Source organism: Aegilops tauschii, chromosome 4 (assembly GCF_002575655.3).
Source record: "Aegilops tauschii subsp. strangulata cultivar AL8/78 chromosome 4, Aet v6.0, whole genome shotgun sequence".
In the NCBI taxonomy this organism is placed as follows: domain Eukaryota; kingdom Viridiplantae; phylum Streptophyta; class Magnoliopsida; order Poales; family Poaceae; genus Aegilops; species Aegilops tauschii.
Genome location: NC_053038.3, coordinates 477,015,496 through 477,031,298, shown reverse-complemented (window position 1 = coordinate 477,031,298; position 15,803 = coordinate 477,015,496).

Sequence of the window (15,803 nt, the reverse complement as noted above, 5' to 3'; positions counted from 1 at the left end):
TTCTTTTTTTTTTCTGATAAGGCATCCTTATCCGCTCACCCTTAGGACACATGATAAGCACAAGGCCAGCCCTCACTTTTATCTCGCCTTTTCAGCCCAGCACCGCACTTATCATCGCCACCAGATTAGCACATGAGCTTATCTGATTCTACTTTTACTTTTTTAACTTTTTAGTAGCATCTTCTTCTTCATCTCAGGTGGATCTTGGACAGGCGGCGCGCGGAGAACCTCTGGGGCTCGCCGGAGGCACGGGCGGTCAATCTAGCACAGTGCTTTTCCTCTGCTCTCTGTGTGATCTTGACCTCCTTTTCGTGGTGGTTTTTAACTAGCACTGTGGAGCGAGTGTTAGGTGTGTGATGGCGGCTCGTCCACATGGATTTTGATTCGGACGGGGACGAACAAGTGGCCGGGGGCGCGGCCAGGTAGGAGACGGTCTTGGTCCACCGGTGATATGGCGATGGAAGGCATCGTCCATGCATGGGTCGATGCCCAACACTACCGGCCTTTGTGTCCCTTTTGGGTGGGTGCTTCTGGTACCAACAAGTCCGCAATTATTCTTTCTTCTATGTCTGTATTTGGGGTATGGTCGTTGGAGCGTTCTTCATGGGTTGATGGGGAGAGCCTTTCTACTTTCATGTGAACTTGTGTTGTCTTGGATTTGCAAGCTAGATGCTGGGCTGCGTAGGCACATGCAGGGGAAAGTTTTGGCTTTGCAAACCAAACTAGGTATGACATGACACCAGTGCTGTTAGACTTCGTATTATAGCCCTACTGTGTAAACCATACCTTATTGGTATTGGACTTGTATGTCATCAATATATATATGTGATAGGCCACCCCTTTGAGGGTTGAGCCAGTTCCCCCAAAACCTACGTTTTACATGGTACCAAGTCTAACCTAGGTCCTCCACCTCCACCCCACCCGCCGCCGCCGCCGCACCAAAACCCTAAACCCTAGGGCTGCCGCCGCCGGCGCCATGACCGCTTCCGCTTCGGGCGCCGCCAGCTCCGGGTCTATCCCCGCGTCGCTTGCCGCCCTCCTCAACCTCCCACCGCGCCCCTGGCTCCGTCAGTGCCTCAGTTCTTCGGCACCACCGCCGTCGGCTCCCTGTTTTCAGCGCCGATCCCACCGTCACCGCCCGCGACGGCCTCAGCACCAGTTGCGCCGCCGCCAGCGATGGCCTTCTCTGGATCCTCCTCGACACTCGCCGTCATCCCGGCGACCTCGGGGGAGACGCTGCCCGCGGAGCCACCCGCGGCCTCGCTCACGGCACCACCCGCGGCCGTGATCCCGATCGTCCCCGTGCCGCCACCCGCGGCATCGGTCGCGGCTGTGGTTCCTGCCACGGCTCCGCCGACCGCCGCCCCTGCTGCTGGCGTCGTCACGCCCGCCGGGGCGTTCCACTTCGACAACTTGATCGCCATCAGACTCACGCCGGACAACTACTTGTTCTGGCGCGCCAAGGTTCTACCGCTGCTACGCAGCCGGTCCCTTCTAGGGTTTGTTGATGGCTCGCTACCGTGTCCTCCGCAGGTCATCCCTACCGTCCACGGCCCGGACATCAACCCGGAGCACCGCATGTGGGTACAGCAGGACCAGGCAATACTCTCCGCCATCCAGGGATCCCTAGGCGATGGGGTTGCTGGCCTCTGTCTCTTCGCTGCCACCTCCATGGATGCCTGGACGACCCTTGAACACGCCTTTGCTCAGGTTTCTACCTCCCGCTCGATGGCCCTTCGCAGTGAGCTCGCCGACATCAAGAAGCTGGACTCCTCTGCCACGACCTACTTCAACAAGATGAAGGTGCTGGCGGACACGCTCACCTCTATTGGTCGGCCGCTTAGCGATGAGGAGTTCGCCGGCTTCGTCATCAAAGGCCTCGACGCCGAGTACGACAATCTCGCTGAGGCCGTTCACAACGCCAAGCCAGCGATGCCTCCTCACAAGCTTTACTCACGTCTCCTCTTCACCGAGCAACGTGTCGAGGCTCATCGTGCCTCCACCAACATCACCGCCCAGCCGGTGGCCTTCTGGGCTTCTCGCGGCCAGCGCCCCCCTGCCCCGTCGTCCGGCAAGTCCGCCCCGCCCCCTGCATCGACCATGGGTGGGGGCCCTAACACTCGGGTGGTGTGCCAGCTGTGTGGTCGTGAATGCCAGGTCGCCTCCAAGTGTCACCGCCGCTTTCAGAGGAGCTTTCTTGGCATCGGTAATGATGGCAAGGGCAACGAGCGCCAGTTTGCCATGGCAGACTTTGGCCTCCCTGTAGCCGCCCCGGCTGCCCACATCGCCGCCAAGGGCAAGGACCCGCGCGCCGAGCAAGGATACACACCATCTTACCCTGTTGATCCAGCCTGGTATATGGACACTGGCGCCACGGATCACATGACGAACGAGCTCAACAAACTCTCCACCTACCAGCCCTACTACGGGCACGATCAGGTTCACACCGCCAATGGTGTAGGTATGCCCATCTCTCACATTGGCCAAGCATCTCTTTTAGCTAGTCATCCATCTAGGCAGCTTCATCTTCGTAATGTTTTACGGGTACCCTCGGTGACTCATAATCTTTTATCTGTCCCTAAGCTCACCCTTGATAATCATGTCCTATGTGAATTTCACCCTTTTAATCTTTTTGTTAAGGATCGAGCAACTCGGGACGTTCTGCTTAGTGGCCGGTTGAGCCAAGGCTTGTACCGTTTGGAGGATCCATCCGCCCCGTGCGTCTTCAGCGGTGTTCGTGTGTCGCCTTCCCAGTGGCACTCTTGTTTTGGTCACCCCGCCACACCCATCGTCACATAATCCACCGTCATGAGCTGCCATTAGTGTCTAGCAATAAAGAGATGTCCGTGTGTGATGCCTGTCAACAAGGCAAGAGTCATCAGCTACCTTTTGTTTCATCTACTAGAGAGGTAAAGAACCCTCTTGAAATTGTGTTTTCTGATGTGTGGGGTCCGGCACAAACATCTGTTAGTGGTCACACCTATTATGTTAGTTTTGTTGATGCCTATAGTCGCTTCACGTGGCTTTATCTTCTTAAGCGCAAATCTGATGTGTTCGATATATTCATACAGTTTCAATTGCATGTTGAACGTCTACTCCAGCATAAAATTATCCATGTTCAGTCAGATTGGGGGGGGGGGGGGGCGAATATCGCAACCTCAACACTTTCTTTAATAAGCTTGGGATATCTCATCGTTTATCATGCCCGCATACACATCAGCAGAATGGCGCTGTTGAGCGCAAACATCGCCATATAGTTGAGACCGGCCTCACACTTCTTGCTCATGCTTCTGTACCCTTTCGCTTTTGGAGTGATGCTTTTGCCACCGCGTGTTTTCTCATTAACAGATTACCTACGCGTGTTCTTAATATGAAAACTCCTATTGAGCTTCTCTTAGGTGAAACTCCTGACTATACCTTTTTTAAGGTGTTCGGGTGTGCTTGCTGGCCTCATCTTCGTCCTTATAATGATCGCAAACTTGAGTTTCGTTCCAAAAAGTGTGTGTTCTTAGGGTATAGTTCTCTCCATAAAGGCTACAAGTGTCTCCATGTCCCAACCAATCGAGTCTACATATCTCGGGATGTTGTTTTTGATGAGACCGTCTTTCCCTTTTCTACCATGCCTCAGTCATCCACCACAGCACCATCTATGCATTCATCTCCTCTTATGCCTGGCCAATTTGAAGATGTTGCATATTCGCCTGTGTTGTTACCTAATCATGGTGCAGGAATTGGACGTGGAGCTCGCCTAGAACTTCTCCCTGACGGACCCGCTCCGTCGCCTGTGGTGCATGTCGATAGGCTGGTGCATGCACCGCCTCCCGACCTCGACCCCGCACCGGGCGCCCCGTCTCCAACTGCACCTGGGCCGGAGCCCATGCTGGCTACTGCGACCGGGCCAGAGCCCGCGACGGCCTCCTCTGAGCAGTCTCCATCGCCGCCTCCTCGCCCGGACTCCCCTCCATCGTCGCCACCGCCATCCGCGCGAGCGACCCTGCTGCCTACTTCGCCCGGGTCTGCAGCGGCTCACACGCCGCTGGGGCCTACGTCGCCTGGCCCACCGTCGCCCAGTCCGCCCGGTCCACCGTCGCTCGGCCCGTCATCACCCGGTCCTTCTTCGCCGGAGTCCCCTGGATCGGCCTCACCTGCTCCGGACATCCCGCCGGCCCCGGTGTTCGCGCCTCCGCGGCGTCCACACACTCGCAGCCGCAGTGGCATTGTTCGTCCCAAGGAGCGCACCGATGGCACGGTCACCTATCTTGCTGCTTGCCTGGCTCATGCTGTGGATGATCCAACCGCCGAACCACGCAGTTATCAAGCCGCTATGAATATTCCACACTGGAGGGCTGCTATGGAACAGGAATATCATGCTCTTATGAAGAATAAGACCTGGACACTTGTTCCCCCTCCGTCTCGCGTCAACATCATTGATTCGAAGTGGGTGTTCAAGGTGAAGAAACATGCAGATGGTTCCATTGAGCGCTACAAAGCGCGCCTTGTGGCTAAGGGTTTTAAACAGCGTCAGGGCCTGTGTTGAGGATATAACCGTTGGAGTCACCCGCCCAGGGGGGGCCGGGTTACCCATGATGGTTACTATGCGAAGCCCAGTACCAAAGATGAAGACGGCGGGTCAATAACGGGCCCAAGACCCGGAGATGGCTTAAGGCCCGTAGCATTAGCCGCCGTTAGGGTAAAACTTGTAGTGTAAGGCAAGAATAGACAAGAGTCCGAGCGGGACACTGTTATGAGCCGGCTGGAACTCTGAGAGCCGCTGGGCGTCAACCTCTCTATATAAAGGGACGACCCGGCGGCGGTTCAGGACAAGAAAGATCTCATCGAGAGCCAGGCATAGCAATTAAGCTCCCTGGTCATCGAAACCCTAACTAATACCACCTCAACTGGACGTAGGCTTTTACCTTCACCGTAAGGGGCCGAACCAGTATAACCCTCGTGTTCCTTGTCCCGTTTAACCCCTTTAAGCTTCCTAGCTGCGATGGCTCCACGGCTAAGTCCTTACACGAGGACATCTGCCATGACAATTCCACGACAGTTGGCGCCCACCGTGGGGCCAGCGCACGGTGGATTTGAGTTCTTGAAGGGCAGCTTCGAAGGGCTCAAGGGATACGCTGTGGGCCGGATGACCAAGAGTCGTCGCGGTAAGCTCTACATCGACGATGCAACCTGGGGCCCCGACGCCGGCTAAATTGAGTACGGGTACCGGGTCCCCTTCGGCGGAATTCATGTCTTCATTGGCAAGATTGGTGAGCCGGGCCCTGAGCCGGATCTCTGCACCGATCTCATCGAAACGGCTCAGCGTACACGACCCGCCCGGGCTCTCCCTGCCTTGAAGCATGCTTTTGTGGGATGTGTTCATGAAGGACTCTCTGTAGGGTCTAGATCTGGTGATGAGATGGCCGCCGGCTCTGACGGCGAGTCGTCCACAGATGAGTCAAACTCGTTGTATCAAGTCCAAGATGGCAGGCTCAGGGGTTGTTCCGATGGTGACAGTATTCCGGACCCTTATGAGCCGGCGAGCCGGGTTGGAATCTTCATGGCCGGTGCACAGCCTGTTCAAAACCCTGCCGCTGGGTCAGGAAACCCGGTACCCTCGCCGGCTCAGGTGCTGATGGATCTCACGGACAAGATGACGGCCCTGTTGACCGCCACGGTTGACCCGGCGGATCAAGCTCAGCATGACGCCGAGGTGGCGCAGTTAAAGTTGGATCTAGTGAAATCCAAGGAGGATCTGGCGGCGGAAGGGATCAGGATGGCTGCGGAGAGGGCGGCTCTCGACGCCCAGACTCAGTTGATTCAGGCGCAGTCCTTCCGGCTAACGATGGATCAGAACGCGTCCAATGAGGTCATGAGAAGGAGGCATCAAAAGGCCCAATCTCGACTCCCTCCGGTCTACGATCCTCGAAACCTCTTCAACACGCCAGGTGCAGGGTCTAGTAACCCGCCGGAGGTCATAGTGCCCGGGGCTAGGACACCTATTCAGCCACAAGTGATGGGACCTCCCCGGGTGAACCCTGCCCCGCCTCGGTGTGTGCCAATACCACCGGGTCATTATGCTAACCCGCTGGAAAACATGGTAGCCGTGGCAGCACGGCTGGCGGCTCTCCCATTTGACGGCAACTCTCCAACGGCTGTTGAAACCCGCCGGGTCAGAGAACTCCTTCAGACAGCGCTGGCGCAGCAAGAGGCGTACTCTTATAGCCGGGACAGGATCCATTCAACCCCTCGTCCAGGCCGGAGCCCGAGTTATAGCAGACACATGGTTTCAGCGACCGGCTCAAGTAATGTCCGACGCCACGACTTGCCCCCTGGCCATGGCCCGGCTCATAACGGAGCCTTTCACGCAACAGACCAAGACAGAGAGCGGCAAGAGGCGGAGCAAGTGCCTCGGTTGACGGCTTACCAGACACCCCCGGCTTATCCAACGACTTCCGTCGACATGGGTATCCCTACGAGGACTGGAGGTGTCCCTTGTTTAGTGCCGGCTCTCCGCAATGAACGTCTACCCAAGGACTTCAAAGGGCCTAGGAAGGTGCCTAATTACACGGCTGATTTGCAACCCGGAGCCTGGATCGAGAGTTATGAGATGGCCATGGAGTTGCTGGAGGTCAGCGAAGCGGCGATGGCCAAGTACTTCACCATGATGTTAGATGGGACTGCCCGCACTTGGTTGAAGGGGCTGCCACCGAATTCCATCGGGTCTTGGGCTGAGCTGAAAGCCCAGTTCATCCAAAATTTCAAGGACACCTGTAGGCAGTCTATGTCAATTGTGGATTTGACTAACTGTAAACAGCAGGAGGGTGAGTCTACGACACATTGGGTTCGCCGGGTCAAGGAGATAATACATTCATTTGATAAGATGGATGTCGGCTCTGCAGTCCTAATATTGGAACAGAATTGTCGTTTCTTGCCCCTGAAGATGAAACTCGGGCGGCTCAAGCGTGATTGTAATGATATGGGTACGCTGATGGCGGCTCTCGTCAAGTATGCCGACTCTGATAGTACCAAGGACCCTGCGTCAGATGATGAAAGGACAGGGAAGGGAAGGAAGAACGGCAATGGCAAGGGTCCTCAGCATAACCCGGTGAACCAAGGAAGTGGCAAGCGTAAGGCCGACGGCAGCCTAGAGTTCGTGGCCAATGCCAGCTCACAGGAAGAGTGGCTAAGTGGGCTATAGAGCTCGGGCCTCATGGTTTGAAATATGTGCCACGCACTGCTGTCAAATCTCAAGCCTTGGTGGACTTCATCAACGATTGGACAGAGCTACAAGTGCCCGAGGAAAAGCCGGATAATACATATTGGACTATTCACTTCGACGGGTCCAGGCAATTGGAGGGCTCGGGGGCTGGAGTCGTATTGGCTTCCCCTAAAGGTGACAAGTTTCATTATGTGCTACGGTTGATGTTTCCTTGCACTAACAATGCGGCTGAGTACGAGGCTCTGCTCCATGGTCTTCGGATGGCTAAGGAGATGAGCTTGAGCCGGGTAAGGTGCTTCGGCGACTCAGACTTAGTGGCTCAACAAGTATCAGGCAAGTGGGATTCCAAGGACCCTCTCATGGCGGCTTATCGGTGCTGGACACTTTCAGGGTTACCAAGTAGAACACATCGATCGCAAGAAGAACGAGGCGGCTGATGCGTTAAGCCGGCTGGGCTCTCAGCGAAAACCGGTGCCGCCTAATACTTTCCTGGACATTTTGCATAACCCTTCTGTTAAGGTACCTACAGAGGAAGATTTGGCTGTCCCTGACCCGGAGGCACAGTTGGTGGCGGCTCTCCACATCACCCCGGACTGGACGGTGCCCTACTTGGCTTATATGACCCGGGGAGATTTGCCTGAGGACGAAACTCTGGCCAGACAAATAACCCGGCGGTCTAAGTCAATGGTTGTTATCAATGGTGAGCTGCATCGCCGCAGTGTTACGGGAGCGTTCCAGCGTTGTGTCTCCCCTGAGGAAGGTCAAGAAATCTTGCGTGAGATTCACGAAGGGGATTGTGGCCATCATGCCGGCTCAAAATCCCTTGTGGCCAAGGCTTTTCGTCATGGTTTTTATTGGCTGACGGCTCATGCTGATGCGGAGTACTTGGTCAGTAAATGTGATGGTTGCTAGAGGTTCTTGCGACGGGCCCATGTGCCGGCTCAGGAGCTGAGGATGATTCCAATTACTTGGCCGTTTGCGGTCTGGGGGCTTGACATGGTTGGGCCTTTTAAAAGGTCCAAGGATAAAAAGACCCACCTCTTGGTGGCAGTTGACAAGTTCACAAAGTGGGTTGAGGCAGAGCCAGTTAGTAAGTGTGACGCAGCCACGGTGGTTCAGTTCATGAAAAGGGTGATATTTCGCTTTGGTTTTCCACACAGCATTATAACTGACAATGGCACCAATCTATCTAAGGGCGCTATGGAGGAGTTTTGTCAGCGAGAGCATATTCGACTTGATGTTTCATCAGTGGCTCATCCTCAATCCAATGGTCAAGCTGAGAGAGCTAATCAGGAGATCTTGAAGGGCATTAAAGCCCCGGCTTTTAGTCCCTTTGCAACGGATGCCGGGTTGTTGGGTGGAGGAGCTACCCTCCGTGTTATGGAGCATCAATACTACTCCTAACAGGTCTACGGGTTACACGCCCTTCTTCATGGTCTATGGAGCGGAAGCAGTCCTCCCCAGTGACATCCGTCATGACTCGCCTTGAGTGGCGGCTTATGTTGAGGCGGATAATGAACAGACGCGCCAAGATGCTCTTGATTTGTTGGACGAACAGCGTGATGTGGCAGCAGCTCGCTCAGCGATTTACCAACAAGACCCGCGCCGTTATCACAGTCGCCGGGTTAAGTCCCGGGTCTTCCAGGAAGGTGATCTGGTGCTCCGGCTCATTCAAGATCAAACAGATGCACACAAGCTATCCCCGCCTTGGGAAGGGCCCTTTGTGGTCAGCAAGAATTTGCACAGCGGGTCATACTACCTCATCGACATTCGGGAGCACAAAGATTCATGCAAGTCGGAGGAAGAGACCCGTCGGCCGTGGAACATAGCTCAGCTTCGGCCTTATTACACTTGAGCTACCGGCTCTCATAATGTACATATTTCTATAGCCATGTATATATTATGATAAATAATAAAGCAGGACCTTTGTCCTTTTCTCCTCCAAAGGTACATGTGTTATTTCCATTACAGCAATGGTCATTTGGAGGTGGATCCGGCTTACGATCATATTTGAATCTAGCCGTTAACAGTATGATCACCTGGGGGCTTCCTGTTCAAACATAGGTCGTATTCGAACCAAAGAAAACATAGCTGTCGATACCCACTTGATTGGCACACTGCCGAGCTCATCGGGGACTTTCCTTGATCATATTTGAATCATAGCTTAACCCCCTTTGGGAACCGACGTGGATCGTATTCGAATCAGCGTCGTTAAACAACTTTTAAGGTCATTTGGGGGCTTCCTGTTCAAACATGGGTCGTATTCGAACCAAAGAGAACATAGCTGTCGGTACCCTCTTGATTGGCATCGCCAAACCCACTGGGGGCTATATGATCGCATTCGAATCTTAGCATAACCCCTTTGGGACGGGTCTCTGGTCGTATTCGAACCGGAAGCCCCTAAGTTTTTCTGATTTACAACGAGTTCTTCTGATTGTCTCAATAGTGTGCACGGCGGTTCTCACTCTGCCGGCTTAACTTTGATTCACAGTGTTAGTCACACACAATCAGCATTATCAAGACTGGTAAACCGGAGTTGAGGTACCAACCTTATTATCCGGGTTACATAAACCGGATGCATACTTGAAGGCTTGTAAGTATGCTATTATGGTTACATCACGGACATAATTGAGGATCAGTCTTTGGTGACTTAGATTCATATTCCGGGTTATGTGTATGAGACTATAATTCTCAGTGCGGTAAGCCGCCTAGAGACTTGTGACTTGTTTTTCTATGCAGGATGGTTAAAGACAGCTATTCGAGCTTAAGGAAAATAAATGATCAATTATGACCCGGAGGAATATAAGGAAGCCACTTCAATGGAGTTAAGCATTCAACACGTGCACGATGGCACGACAAAGTTAAAGTGTTGGTCCTACTCTATTACAAGACTCCCCGAGTCCAAAAGGGTGAAGCATTGTTTAACAAGCATAATCATGGGCCGCCTCAAAAAGTCACGATGCTTGTCGGGTCGAAGCTTCCGGCTCATCCCTCTCCGCACCTCCGGCTGTTCCTATGACCTGGAAGGTTGACGATTTCCAGTCAATGCCGCTCAGAGCTTCAAATTGAGCCTCCTCGTCAATTAACCCGGCCGGGTCAATATCTGGGGCAAAGGTGTGCTTACGAGTCGGCGGGACCAAGCTGATGGCTTCATAACGCGGAGTGGGGATCCTCTGATTCTCTGCGTCGTAGCCCGGCTGGTACTTGGTCAGATCGGTATCATTCCCAATCAGGGTGGCCACCGGGCGCACGATCTTCACACAGGCAGCAAAGTCTTTTTGGTCGAAGGGGGTGCCGTCTTCCTTCAAGCTAGGGTATCCAAGTGCAATGTCAGCCGGGTCTAGCTCTGGTAGGAAAGCCTTGGCCCGGCTCAGAGCAGCTATGGCTTCGGCTCTTGCAGAGGCCCGTCGCAGCTCTTGGAAACGCTGAGGAAGAATGGCGAGCCGGCGAAGTACGTCCGCCAGGTGAGTCGGAACCTCATTGGATAGGGCCACCACGGCCAAAGCGCGTTGTGACCCGGTGTAGAGTTGCTCCACCAGGGTGTACACGGCCTTCAGCTTGGTCAGCACATTTTGATTAAGGTTGGCGCTTCTGGGGCCTGTTTAACAAAGTAAGATAAGCCATTGTCAATGATGGAGTTATGAGACATAAAGACTGTAAACTTGCTCAAAGCCGGCAGAAGGACTTACCGAAGATTGCGGCGACCATTTGTGACACATGGCGTTTTAAGCCGGAGAGTTCGGCGGTTCTCTCCGTCAGAGCCTTCTCCGCCTGTTCGGCCCGGGTTACGAGAGCAGCCTTCTCTTCGGCCCAAGTCTTCCTTTCGGCTTCAAACTTTTTCTTCAGCGTCTCTTGAGCAGCAATGCTGGATTCAAATTTGGCGTTGGCCTTCCGGGTCTCAGTTTCCTGAGTCTTCAGGCGGCTCTTCAGATCAGAGATATCAGCCTCAAACTTCTTGCAAGCAGCCTGTACAATTTCCGGGTTATAGTATGAATAATTATTATGCAATTTTAAAGTCCCAAGCACTTTCCAAGCAAAGACACTTGGCACTTGGGGGCTAATGCATGTTGAAAGTTTCTATCTACAAAATTATCGGTTCATGAGAGTAAGCCGGAAGATAAGTCTACAACATATTCTATCATAAGTAGTAGACTTGGGGGCTAGAGTATGGTAAAGATGACTATGCAGTAAGCAATAGAGTGGTACCTCAGACTTCTGCTGTATCTGCTTCACCATGTCGATCTCCAAGTCCCGGCTGCTGTGCACCTGGTTGACATAGCCAGAGATGATATCTCCAATGCTAAGGTTAGCGTAGTTGGTGATGTCCAGCTTGGCTCTACGGCGCTCTAGCAACTCTTCCTTGGTAGAGCACTTAGCCAGCGCAGTGGGTCTCCCCGGCTCGACAAACTCCGTCCGGGTGATTACCACGTCCGGGTCATCGGTCGGCTGAGCCGGACTGGGGATGTCCGGGTTGGTAGAAGTCTCTATGGCCGGCTCGTCGGTTGGAGCGGTGGCTTCAGGAGCAGAGGCAGCTGGCGGCTCTTGAGCTGAAACCTCCGGCTCAGTCAAGACCGGCTCTTCGACCGGTTTATTCTTCTTCGCCCTCTTGCTGAGCTTTGCCTGGGCACTGAAAGAACAAAAGGTTAGTACAAAGGTATGAGTAAAGATAAACATAACAAGAGATGATCATCATTACCCGGGAACGGTCTTGAAAGCCGGCAGGTTCGATTGCATAGAGTCACCAGAGGAAGGTGAAGTTTCCTGATAATTTGAATCGGAGGAATTGAGCGGTTGACGTATAACGCCCGCCAAAGGATGAAAAGGATATAAGTGGGAGATAACCTCGGTCCGGCGCTTCCTCGACGCTTCAGGTAAGCCGGAGGAGAGGTCTGCATCCTTGCTGGTCCGGGTGTGCCGCCGGCTCTCATGAATCTGTTGCTTCAAAAGAAATTGAGGATCTTGATAAGCTAAAGGATGTGAAAATCTTACTTTCCGGGTTACTCTTCGGACTTTCAGCCTTGGCAAGGGCTCCAAGTCGGAGGAAAGTGTCGTTACCTCTTCAGTCACCGGGTTACTTGCTCCGGTGTCATCCTGCTGAGGATCAGTGTCAATAAGGTGGATAGGGATAAACAAGAAACAAGACAAGAGTTTACAGATTCAGGGGTTACCTCTGACTCGGAGCTGTCACTTAGTTGAAGCAGCTCTGAGGCAGTAGGCCTGCTTCCCTTCTTGCGGGGAGCGGCTCTCCTGGCGGCTTTCTTGGCCTTTCTGGCTTTCTTAGCCGCCTCATGGTCGTACTTGACCTTCCAGAATTTATCATCAGCCTGAAAAATGCAATGAAGACTTCTTAAGGTTCACATGAAAATTATCTAAGGAGAAAATAAGATGTTCAGATCAGTGGCTTACTGCTGGGGCCGGGTTGGTCTTGCAGAAGGGGCTTAAGCCGGTCCTCCCGCAGTCTGCCAAGCTCTCATTCAAGAGGGACTTGGTCATGTCGTCAACAACGTCTTCAGGAAGATCGTTGCGGCTGTGTCGCAGGGGGTCATCTTTTCGGCCCGTGTAATCACACATTAAGCCGGGGCGGCGGCTTAAGGGGATCACCCGCCACGAGATCCAGACCCGGACCAGATCAATGCCATTGAGGCCATTTCCCAGGAGAGCCTTGATTTTGTTGATGGTGGGGATCAGAGGTTGACGCTCGGCCTGAGTTAGCTTATCTGGCAGGAAGTGACTTGGCTCCAGACGTTGGGCACGAAAGCCGGGCAGAGGGCTCTCGTCAGCCGGTGAAGTATCCTGGCAATAGAACCACGTCTGGTTCCAGTCCTTCGGATGGCTTGGCGGCTCAGCATAAGGAAAGAGGCAGTCTCTCCGGCGTTGAATGGAGATTCCACCAAGTTCCAGGCTCGGCCCGTTGGCACACTCGTTCTGACGGTTCAGATAAAAAAGCTCTCTGAAGAGCAGCAGGCTGGGCTCTTCTCCAAGATAGACTTCGCAGAATACTTGGAAGTTGCATATATTTGACACGGAGTTGGGTCCTATGTCTTGTGGCCACAGATCAAAGAAATTCAGCACATCTCTAAAGAATTTTGAGCCGGGCGGTGCGAAGCCCCGGTTCATGTGATCCGCAAATATCACCACCTCCCCATCCCTTGGTTGCGGTCTCTCCTCCGACGGATCAGGGGCACGATAGGACATGACTTCTTTCTTGGGTAAGTAACCTGTCTTTACGAAGTCAGCTAAGGTGTCGTCAGTAACGTTGGACCTCATCCAGTTACATGTGATGGGTGCCTTGGGAGCTTTGGGAGGCATGGTGAAAGATGAAGCCTATGACAAAGGGAAAATGTCCGGTTCAATTATAAGCCGGCAGACGTTTGCAGTTTAATGTTCAATGGCGGCTTATGAGAGGGGCCTAATGGTATATGGTTAAGTGCGTCGGGTTGTCTAAGCCGTTGAAAGTATCGAGGGTAATTCAAATTATCTACAGCTTTATCATAAATGAGCCGGAAAATTTTATGGCACGTGGCTTCTTTGAGCCGGAAAATTTTACGGCGCGTGGTTTCTTTAAGCCGGAAATGTGAGCCACCATATCTTAGCAGATGCAATTTTTTGACTAAGTGTGGTGAAAACAAGTTTCACAGATTGCAGTAAATATTTTGGATCAAACGGTTGGCTAAAGAGAAAAAATTTCTAGACCTAAAACTGATGCAGAAGAAGCCCATGGATCCAGAATGGGATCTTCTTTCAAGCAAAGGGGATCTACTAGTGTTAAAATGGATGAGTAACAACTACCGCAGGAGCTCTGTGTTAATCTTGGATCGAAACATGGCCATAGTGGCAGAACTACAGAGAACTTACGAAGAACAGTGAAGAACGGCGAAGAACAGTGGAACCCTAATGTGGATCTACGGTGGAGAGGTGCAGGGACTTACAGGTGCGGAGTTACGGCGGTGATCCGTCGCGTTTCTCTGGTCACGTCAGGGTGATGCAGCGGCCTGAGTTGGTGAAGACGAAGAAACCCGCGGCGGTGGCGGCGGCGGCGGAGCTCGAGCGGGAGCACAGTGGCGAGAGGAAGAAGAAGATGGAGGCGACGAGTGACTGGAGGCTCATCGGGCCGGGCTATTTATAAGGCGAGGCTCATAAGTGGGCGCGAGAAACGAGGAGGTCACGGCGTGATTATCTCACCACAAAGGCGCCTCGATTTTCGGGATAACCATTAAAGATAAGATCCGTTGGAGATGCGACAGAATAAAAAATTAACTTAATGGAAGATAACGTCACGGCGGGTTACCCGGAATCCAGAAGATGACGTCACGGCGGGTTACAGCCTTTACACAATTGTAAGCCGGAAGATTTTCTATCGAAGGGATTGAAGATTGACATGAGCCGGCTCAAATCAATCTGGGGCCTAATGTTGAGGATATAACCATTGGAGTCACCCGCCCAGGGGGGGCCGGGTTACCCATGATGGTTACTATGCGAAGCCCAGTACCAAAGATGAAGACGGCGGGTCAATAACGGGCCCAAGACCCGGAGATGGCTTAAGGCCCGTAGCATTAGCCGCCGTTAGGGTAAAACTTGTAGTGTAAGGCAAGAATAGACAAGAGTCCGAGCGGGACACTGTTATGAGCCGGCTGGAACTCTGAGAGCCGTTGGGCGTCAACCTCTCTATATAAAGGGACGACCCGGCGGCGGTTCAGGACATGAAAGATCTCATCGAGAGCCAAGCATAGCAATTAAGCTCCCTGGTCATCGAAACCCTAACTAATACCACCTCAACTGGACGTAGGCTTTTACCTTCACCGTAAGGGGCCGAACCAGTATAACCCTCGTGTTCCTTGTCCCGTTTAACCCCTTTAAGCTTCCTAGCTGCGATGGCTCCACGACTAAGTCCTTACACGAGGACATCTGCCGTGACAATTCCACGACAGCCTGGACTATGAGGATACATATTTAGCCCGGTTGTCAAGCCTACCACTATTCGACTTCTTCTGTCTCTGGCAGTTTCTCGTGGATGGTCTCTCCGCCAGCTTGATGTGCAGAACGCTTTTCTTCATGGGTTGCTTGAAGAAGAGGTTTACATGCGACAACCACTTGGATTTGTTGATCACACTCAGCCTCATCACCTCTGTCATCTGACGAAGGCCATATATGGACTGAAGCAGGCTCCCCGTGCCTGGCATGCTCGCCTGGCTTCAGCTCTACGCACACATGGGTTCATTCCTTCGACGACTGATACTTCACTGTTCTTGTTTCAGCGACCGAGTGTGACCATGCACCTCCTTGTGTATGTGGATGATATTGTCCTGGTGAGCTCATCTCCGACGGCTGCTGATGCTCTTGTGACTGCCCTTGGTCGTGATTTTGCAGTTAAGGATTTGGGACAGCTTCATTTCTTCCTGGGTATTGAGGTCGCTCATCAGTCTCGTGACAGTTTGGCTCTCACCTAGAAGAAGTACTCTCTTGATCTCTTGCGCCGTGCTGGTATGCTCAAGTGCAAGCCATCACCTACACCCATGTCCTCCACTGACACCCTTTCTGCTGCTGATGGTGCTCTTCTCTCTCCTGAGGATGCTACTGAATACAGGAGTAT